Source organism: Gekko japonicus, unplaced genomic scaffold, assembly GCF_001447785.1.
Source record: "Gekko japonicus isolate JY-2015 unplaced genomic scaffold, Gekko_japonicus_V1.1 scaffold686, whole genome shotgun sequence".
Lineage (NCBI taxonomy): Eukaryota > Metazoa > Chordata > Lepidosauria > Squamata > Gekkonidae > Gekko > Gekko japonicus.
In genome coordinates this window covers 689,248-697,246 of record NW_015168671.1, presented here as the reverse complement: position 1 = coordinate 697,246, position 7,999 = coordinate 689,248, and positions in this window count along the sequence as shown.

Sequence of the window (7,999 nt, the reverse complement as noted above, 5' to 3'; positions counted from 1 at the left end):
CCAAGGGGAGTGGGTGTCATAGTGCCCCTTGGTAGGGCAACTCTGCACTAGAGATGACATGCATCTATTCCATCACCCATATCATAACCAGCTCTCCAGATAGTAAATGCCACTGGATGTCTTTGAGTGGCAGCTCTTAAGTACAGCCAGCTCCACTGAGATATTAAATAATCTTTTAAGTATTCTTATATTTTTAACAAAAGGAAATTAGACTTGACCAACACTGTTCTGGTCAAGCAAGACAATTCTTATATTCTTATATTCACTTTTACTGTGCTGACATGGATAAAAGATTAATCTCTTTCCTTGCCCATATGTGCCTAGTTTTTTCCACTATCTGAGGAGTTACTCCATTTTAGCCAGACAATTCTGACTGTAAAAAGAAAAAAATCTGATGTCTTTAATTCATCATTTGGAACAAAAGTCTTTAAGCATTCCAGATTCCAAATCTGACTCTTGAGTGAGAGTCAAGATAAATGTGGGTGATGATAGAATTTATCATGCAAGAACCCTTTGCCCTAATCATGATACCACTTTCTTCTCTCGTCTTTCACCTTCTGTTGTATCCTGAACATCTAATATTCAAACTACTTATTTAAAGAACTTTTTTATGTTGGGGGGGGGGGGCGTTCCATGCCAAATAAGTTTCAAGGCAATGTATAGATTTTAGGATCAGGTTCTGATTTACTTTTTTTTTTAAAGCACTCTAAACTGGTTCATCAAGATCAAGTTCTGCCTGATTTCCCAATTCAAAGCAAATGGTTGGGGTCTGGCATCATCACTGTTATATGGTACAAATCCTAACTCAACATTCATGCTCATGAGGTGAGTTCTTCAGGCAAACTGTATATATAATTTATCCAAGATAATTACTACAGTCTGCTTTAGTAAAGCATTCCATCTAAAAGGAACGTTAGCTTGGCTACTATAACCAAATTTCCAGGTTGTGTTTAACATAGTTTATTATGGAAATCCTTTGCTTTCCAATACATTTCCCTCTTTTTTGTGCCATTTGATTTACTATAGTGATTCCACAAAGGTTCCACAATTCTATGCCAGTGATTAAGAATGATGTTTCTCTTGGCTATAAAATTTACCAATCTGGTATATAAATCTTGTCATAAATCTGTTACTACAGTTTGTGTAAGCACATGCTAGTATTGAGCACAGTGTAGTAGCTTAGTCCTCATTACATTATCTGGTAGATAACCATATGTGCAAAAAGAGTTCATATAATTTCTATTCATGTAACAAATATTTACCATTTATTTATTGAAAATAATTGTATGCCCCCTTTTCACTTAGATGGGGTTACCAAGGCAGCCACTATCAAAACATTAAAACAGCATTTGAAATAAAAGAGATACAAATAATTCAATAAAAACATATAAACACAAAACACCAAAACACAAAGCACCAAAACCAGGGAGGAGAGCAAATAACAAATGGAGTATACGTAACAAAACAGTCTTCACCTGCTGGTGGAAGACAAGATAGAAGGAGACAGGAATCATCCTGGGGAGGAAAAAAATTGGTGCATCAACTAAGAAGGCCCTGTCTTGGGCTGCCATCCATCTAGCCTCAGATGGTGAAGGCAACTGAAGCAGGACCTCCAAAGCTAACCAGAATGAGTGGGTAGGTTCAGGTCAATATCAGCACCTTGAATTGAGAACAGAAGCAACTTGGGAGCCAATGTAGATGAACAAGACTGGAGATATATGGTCCCTATGAAAAACTCCAGTCAACGTTCTGGCTGCTGCATTCTGTACCATCTGTAGCTTTTGGACACTCTTCAAAGGCAGTCCCATGTAGAGTGCATTGCAGTAATCTAATCTAGATGTTACCAGGGCATGCACTGCAGTTGCCAGATTTTTCCTGCCCAGGAAGGGCCACAGTTGGCCTGCCAGCCAAAGCTAGTGAAAGGTACCCCAGGCCACAGCTGCTACTTGTTTATCCAAAAGGAAGCCTGTGTCCAGGAGCATCTCCAAGCTATGAACCTGCTCATTTGGGGGAGTGCAGCCTCATCCAGAACAGGAGATATCCCATTTCCTGGGCCAAACATTCCCCCCCACCAGTATCAACTCAGTTTTGTTGGGGACTAAGTTTCAGCATGTTAGCCGTCATCCACTCCAGAACTGTTTCCCAACACCTATTCATAGTTTCCATGGCGTACCTGGGATCTGCTGAAAGCATGAGATAGAGTTCAGTGTAATACACATATTGGTGGCAACTCAGTCCAAATCTCTAGATGATCTCTCTCAGCAGCTTTATGTGGATGTTGAAAAGCACGGGGGACAAAACAGAACCTTGCAGGATCCCTTAAGCCACAGCCTAAGGGATGGAGCAGCAGTCTCCCATCACCATGAACTGAAACCTGCATTTGAAGTAGGACCAAAGTGACTGCAGTACAGTGCTCCCATTCCCAACCCCTAAAGCTGTCCAGAAGGACATCATGATCAACGGTATTAAAAGCCTCCGAGGTGTCAAAGAGAATTAACAGGGACACACCCTCCCTATTCAACTCCTGGCAGAGGTTATTCATCAGGGCAACCAAAGCCATATCAGTCCCATAACCAGGGCTGAAGCCAGATTGGAATGGAGCCAAACAATCCATTTCACTTAGGAATCCTTGAAGTTGCCCATCCACCACTCGTTCAGTCACCTTGCTCAAGACTGGTACATTTGAAACTGGACAGTAATTATTCAACTCTCCTGGGTCCAGAGTAGGTTTTTTGGGGAATGGATTATTGTTGTTGTTGTTTACAAATATGTAAATAATTTGAGAATGTCATTTGGTGACCTGGGCAAGTGATTGTATGGCTGTGATCAGACAGTCTATTTGATCGGATTTTGTTACTTCTGCAGTTGTTGGCAGCCTGTACTCGCAGCTGACTTTCCTGACACCGGGAAAAAGCAGACCTTTACCGATTGAACTGGTCTCACCATGCAATTCCTGATGTCTGAACTTTCTCTCGCAGAATCAAGCCATTTGGGAAGCTAGAGAGCACACTTGCATTGGCACCATGTATTTCTTTGCCCCATGTATTTCTCTTTTAAAAACCTTTTAGAATCTTCCAAAGAAAAACACCTGTGTGTTTCAGATGTTTTCTGCCTACAGCTTTGCATTACACATGGTTGGGAAAAGGGTTAATTGAAAAGTTGAGGGTTTTTTTCAGAGGGGGAGGGGGAGGGGGAGGGAGGCAGTCTGAGAATGATGCTGTGACCAGTATTCCCTCTAAGCTGAGTTAGTGTGAGCTAGCTCACAGTTTTTTAGCCTCTGGCTCACACTTCTTTGTCTTAGCTCAGGAAGGATGGATCCAGAGCAAACTAAATTATGCAGTAAAAAACACCCACTCACAGCTTTAACGCCAGTAGCTCACAAAGCAGAATTTTTGCTCACAAGACTCCACAGCTTAGAGAGAACATTGGCTGTGACTCCAGCTTTGCTCCAAGCTTTGAAATAAAAATGTCAGCATGCAGGACACAGGATGAGGCTTCTTTATTCTCTCCCCCCAGCTTTGAAACTTTTGAAACATTTAATTTTTTTTTAAGCACAGTTTTAAAAATGCTGCCCTCAAAGCCACACTACAAATCCCCAAAGAAAATTACTCTTCTATATCTTTAACACACTTAGGTCACACGGGAGGTTTTGGCCCAGAAGAGGGATGGATCGGGGGCGCAGAGCGGGGTGAGTGTGGGGTGAAGCAGGTTAAGGATGGGATGTCTCATCAAATTTCTCTGTTACAAAAAATAACGGAGAAATTAGAGGTGGGGCCAGACCATGCTAACCTTCCTGTGTGACCGCAGCCTACTGTTTGCTATGAATACAAACCATTTGATCTGAATGTGTAATTTTAATGACAGAACATATCCATTGATTGCACATGTCAAACAAAATTCACTGAACATGTGACACAGATCAAAGCTTGAAATCTTATGCCCACTTACTTATAATTATGTTCTGCTGAGCTCAGTGGAACCTACTGTGCCATATACATTCATAGGTCAAGACTATAAATACGCATATTCTGTGAGTCAGAAGCAGCTGACTCCTGGCCATGGAACTCTTAAGCACTGTTACAAATTCATGTTCAGCACTGCATATGGACATTTTGCTCTCAGCCTGTCATCTCTATCTAACACTCTCCTTAACTGATGTAATAAAGTGCCCCTTGCATAGCATACTTCACCATCTGGGAGCAAGGTGTTTTCATTTTTTGTGCTGGTGAAGGGATTGGGTTTAATCGCCTGTACAATGCTTTAATTATAAGGACTCTGCTGGCCATCACATGAGAAGAAGAGTTCATTTTATACCCTGCTCTCCACTACCCAAAGGAGTCTCAGAGTGGCTTACAATCACCTTCCAATTTGGTGTAGTGGTTAAGTGTGCGGACTCTAATCTTGGAGAACCGGGTTTGATTCCCCACTCCTCCACTTGCACCTGCTGGATGACCTTGGGCAAGCCATAGTTCTGATAAGAGCTGTTCTTGAAAAAGAGCCGTTTCTGTCAAGACCTCTCTGAGCCCCGCCTACCTCACAGGGTGTCTGTTGTGGGGAGGGGAAGGGAAAGGAGTTTGTAAGCCACTCTGAGACACCTTTGGGTAGTGAAGGGCGGGGTATAAATCCAATCTCTTCTTCTCCTTCTTCCCTTCCTCTCCCCACAACAGACACCCTGTGAGGGCGAGATAAATGTGACTGACCCAAGGTCACACAGCTGGCTTCATATGGAGGAATGGGGAATAAAACCCAGTTTTCCAGATTATATTCTGCCACTCTTGACCACTATACCACACTGGCTCCATCGTAGGAGCTCCACCCACCCACCCATTTCTTCTATTAATTCAGCTCAGATGAATAATGGAAGTGGATGAGTTATATGGAAATAGACTGGGCATACAGGACTTATCCAGATTTTATTAAGAATTTCAAACAAACTTCCCCCAGGAGTTTATTTAACTCCCGGGGGAAGTTTGTTTGAAATTTATGAGACGATCTACCAGGGATCTGGTGCTTAAACTGATGCAAGGGAAACCCTTCAAAATCAAAGACGTGGAGATAAAAATCTTAAAGGATATTCCCTATGAAGTCAGGAAACGGAGGAGATCATATAAAGAACTGACTCTCTATTTACAAAAAAAGGGATACAATACAGATGGGCATTCCCCAAAGGATTAAATTTTACATTCAAGGACAAAATATATAAGATTGACTCTGTTCCTAAGGCCAAAAAATTTATGGACCAATTGTCCAGTCCAGCACAGAAGAAAAAAGAGATGAAAATTAAAACTACTGAGGAGGAAGAAGATGATGAAGAAGAAGACTCCTACTCACAGGAGTCAATAAGCTGAAGTAACAGTTCTACTCAGACATCAGAATCTGAAATGGGAGCAGACGCTCCCAAACTTCGAAGAAGCAAAAGAAGCAAGAAGAAAAAACATTGAAACAAACATGATTGTTTGAAAATCAGTTTATTACTCTTATTTTTTCCCCTTTTTTCCTTTGGTATATGTTAATTCTGAGAATTCTTAGGTGTAATAGCGGAATATCTTAATACTATGATCGTGTTACAAAGTTAGTTTTTCCCATACCCATATCCTTTAGATTTTATAGTATTAGGGATATAGTTTTACTTTCCCCCATCTTTTTAGGTACATTTGTATTAGATTCCTTACCCCAATATTAGATTCCTTACCCCAATATCTTTTAGGTATAGAATTAGGGCATTAGTATTAGTGTGTGTGTGTGTATATATATATATATATATAAAATAAAAATCCCCTATGGGGGGCAAAAGAAAAAAGAAAATGTTGGCAATGATGCTAACCTCCCTTTCCACACACTGCCTCTTCAAAAAGAAGAGGAGGGTGACTTTTCCTGTTCCCCAACTCATTGCTGCTTTCTGCTTTAACCCCTATGATTTACCTCAAGGACTACTGATCTTCCCTGGGGGGGAGGGTAGTTTTGCAGACCAAGGCTGCTGCAAGGTGGGAAGCAGGAATTTGCCATTTATGAAGTGCAGCTCCATTAGCATTGTATAGGATGCAAACCTCAATAATAATGAAGACTGCTTACTAAGTTGAACATTGGTTGGTTACAGAATGAATTTAATAGCCTCATTTAATGCTACACATTTTTTAACAATCCTTAAAAAAAAACAAAGAAACCCAACCAATTTCAGTGTCAAAAAGGCAGCGGTAATTTCTGATCATGTGGCCTGGTCACTTTTGAAATTAAACAAACTGATAACGAGATCCAGATACCAGTTGTACACTTCACATCCTATTTTTTTCTCTCCTTGCTTTCTTTCTTCTTAATCACTTTATACTGGCGGAAAGGATTCAGTTTATTTATTGGCTGTGAATATGAGAAATTCAGCAGTGTAAGATTTAGGCAGAGATTCCTTCTGCAAATGTTATGCATATAAAAGGTTTGTAGTTAAGGATAGATTCTTAAAGTTAGTGACAGCTGGATCTCTTTGGAAATCTAATCTTAAAAGGAAGGATGCATTAAATCCAGAAGTGAGGGTTTATAAAGCCAAATTGGGCAAATGATAATATTGATATTCATGCTTCGTATTTTCTTTGTAATGCCCATAGTATGCAAAAGAAAAAAATCAGTAACATAAATTCAGACAGATCTTATTCTGCATGTGTATAAAATGCCATTAATTCACAGACAATTTATGGTGACCCTGTAGAGTCATCAAGGCAAGAGACTAACAGAGGTGGTATACCATTGCCATAGTGACCCGGGTATTCCTCAGTAGTCTCCCATCCAAATACTAACCAGGCCTGACTGTGCTTAGCTTCTGAGATCTGACAAGATCAGGCTAGCTTTGGCCATCCAGATCTGGGCAATATTATTCTAGCAGTGTGCAAAAAACAAACAAACAAACAAACAAAAAACCCTGGAGCTAAATATGGATAATTTGTTATTTTAAAGAAGGAGGGGACATTGGGGTTTTCTGTTTTATTTTGGGTTTTAACTGTGGTTTATAAAAATATTATTGTAATTCACCTTTAACCATGAGGAATGGCAGGTTCTAAAGGTTTTAATTAATTAATAAACACAGTACCCACACATGTACAGAATCAGACATCCTTCTGAAAGCCTCATTTGGAATACTGTGTGCAATTCTGGTCACCACACCTTAAAAAGGATATTATAGCTTTGGAAAAAGTGCAGAAAAGGGCAACTCGAATGATAAAGGGGTTGGAACACTTTCCCTATGAGGAAAGGTTAAGGCACTTAGAGCTCTTTAGAGCTCGTGGGCACTCCATGAAATTGCTGAGCGGTCAGGTTAGAACGGATAAGAGGAAGTACTTCTTCACCCAAAGAGTGATTAACACTTGGAATTCACTGCCACAGGAAGTGGTGGTGGCTACAAGCATGGGCGGCTTCAAAAGGGAATTAGATAAGCATATGGAGCAGAGGTCCATCAGTGGCTACTAGCCACAAGGTATAGATAGGGACTCTGGGGCAAGTGATGCTCTGTCATCTTGGTGCTTGGGGGGGGTTGGTGGACCTCCTGATTGCACTGGTATTTCTGGCCACTGTGTGATACAGAGTCCAGCTGAGAGACCAGCTGAGCTCTGAGCAGGAGCAGGAGAGAGAGCTGTGAGAGAGGTGAGTGGGTTTCTTTTACTTGCTTTCAGCTGAGAGAATTCAGCTAAGGATATTTTGTGGGAAAACTGTGTTTAGCAGTGTGTGGAAGCACTTAGAGTTCTTGCAGAGTCCTGGCTGATTGAGTGTGGGAGAGGAACGGGCATTGTTTGACTGGGATTGCCTGTAATTGAGAGGAAGTGGAAGGGGCATTGTTTTGCCTGTGATTGAGTGCCTGGGTGAATTTGAATTTGAATAGCTGCTGCCTGACCTCTGCTGGGGGAGGCCTCTATTTAAGGAAGCACCTTGCCAGAGGCACGAGCTAAAGGGCTCTTTGCCTGTGGCTCTTAGACTAGGGGCTCTGTAAGAAGCCCAAAAAGAGCCAGAAAGACAAGGC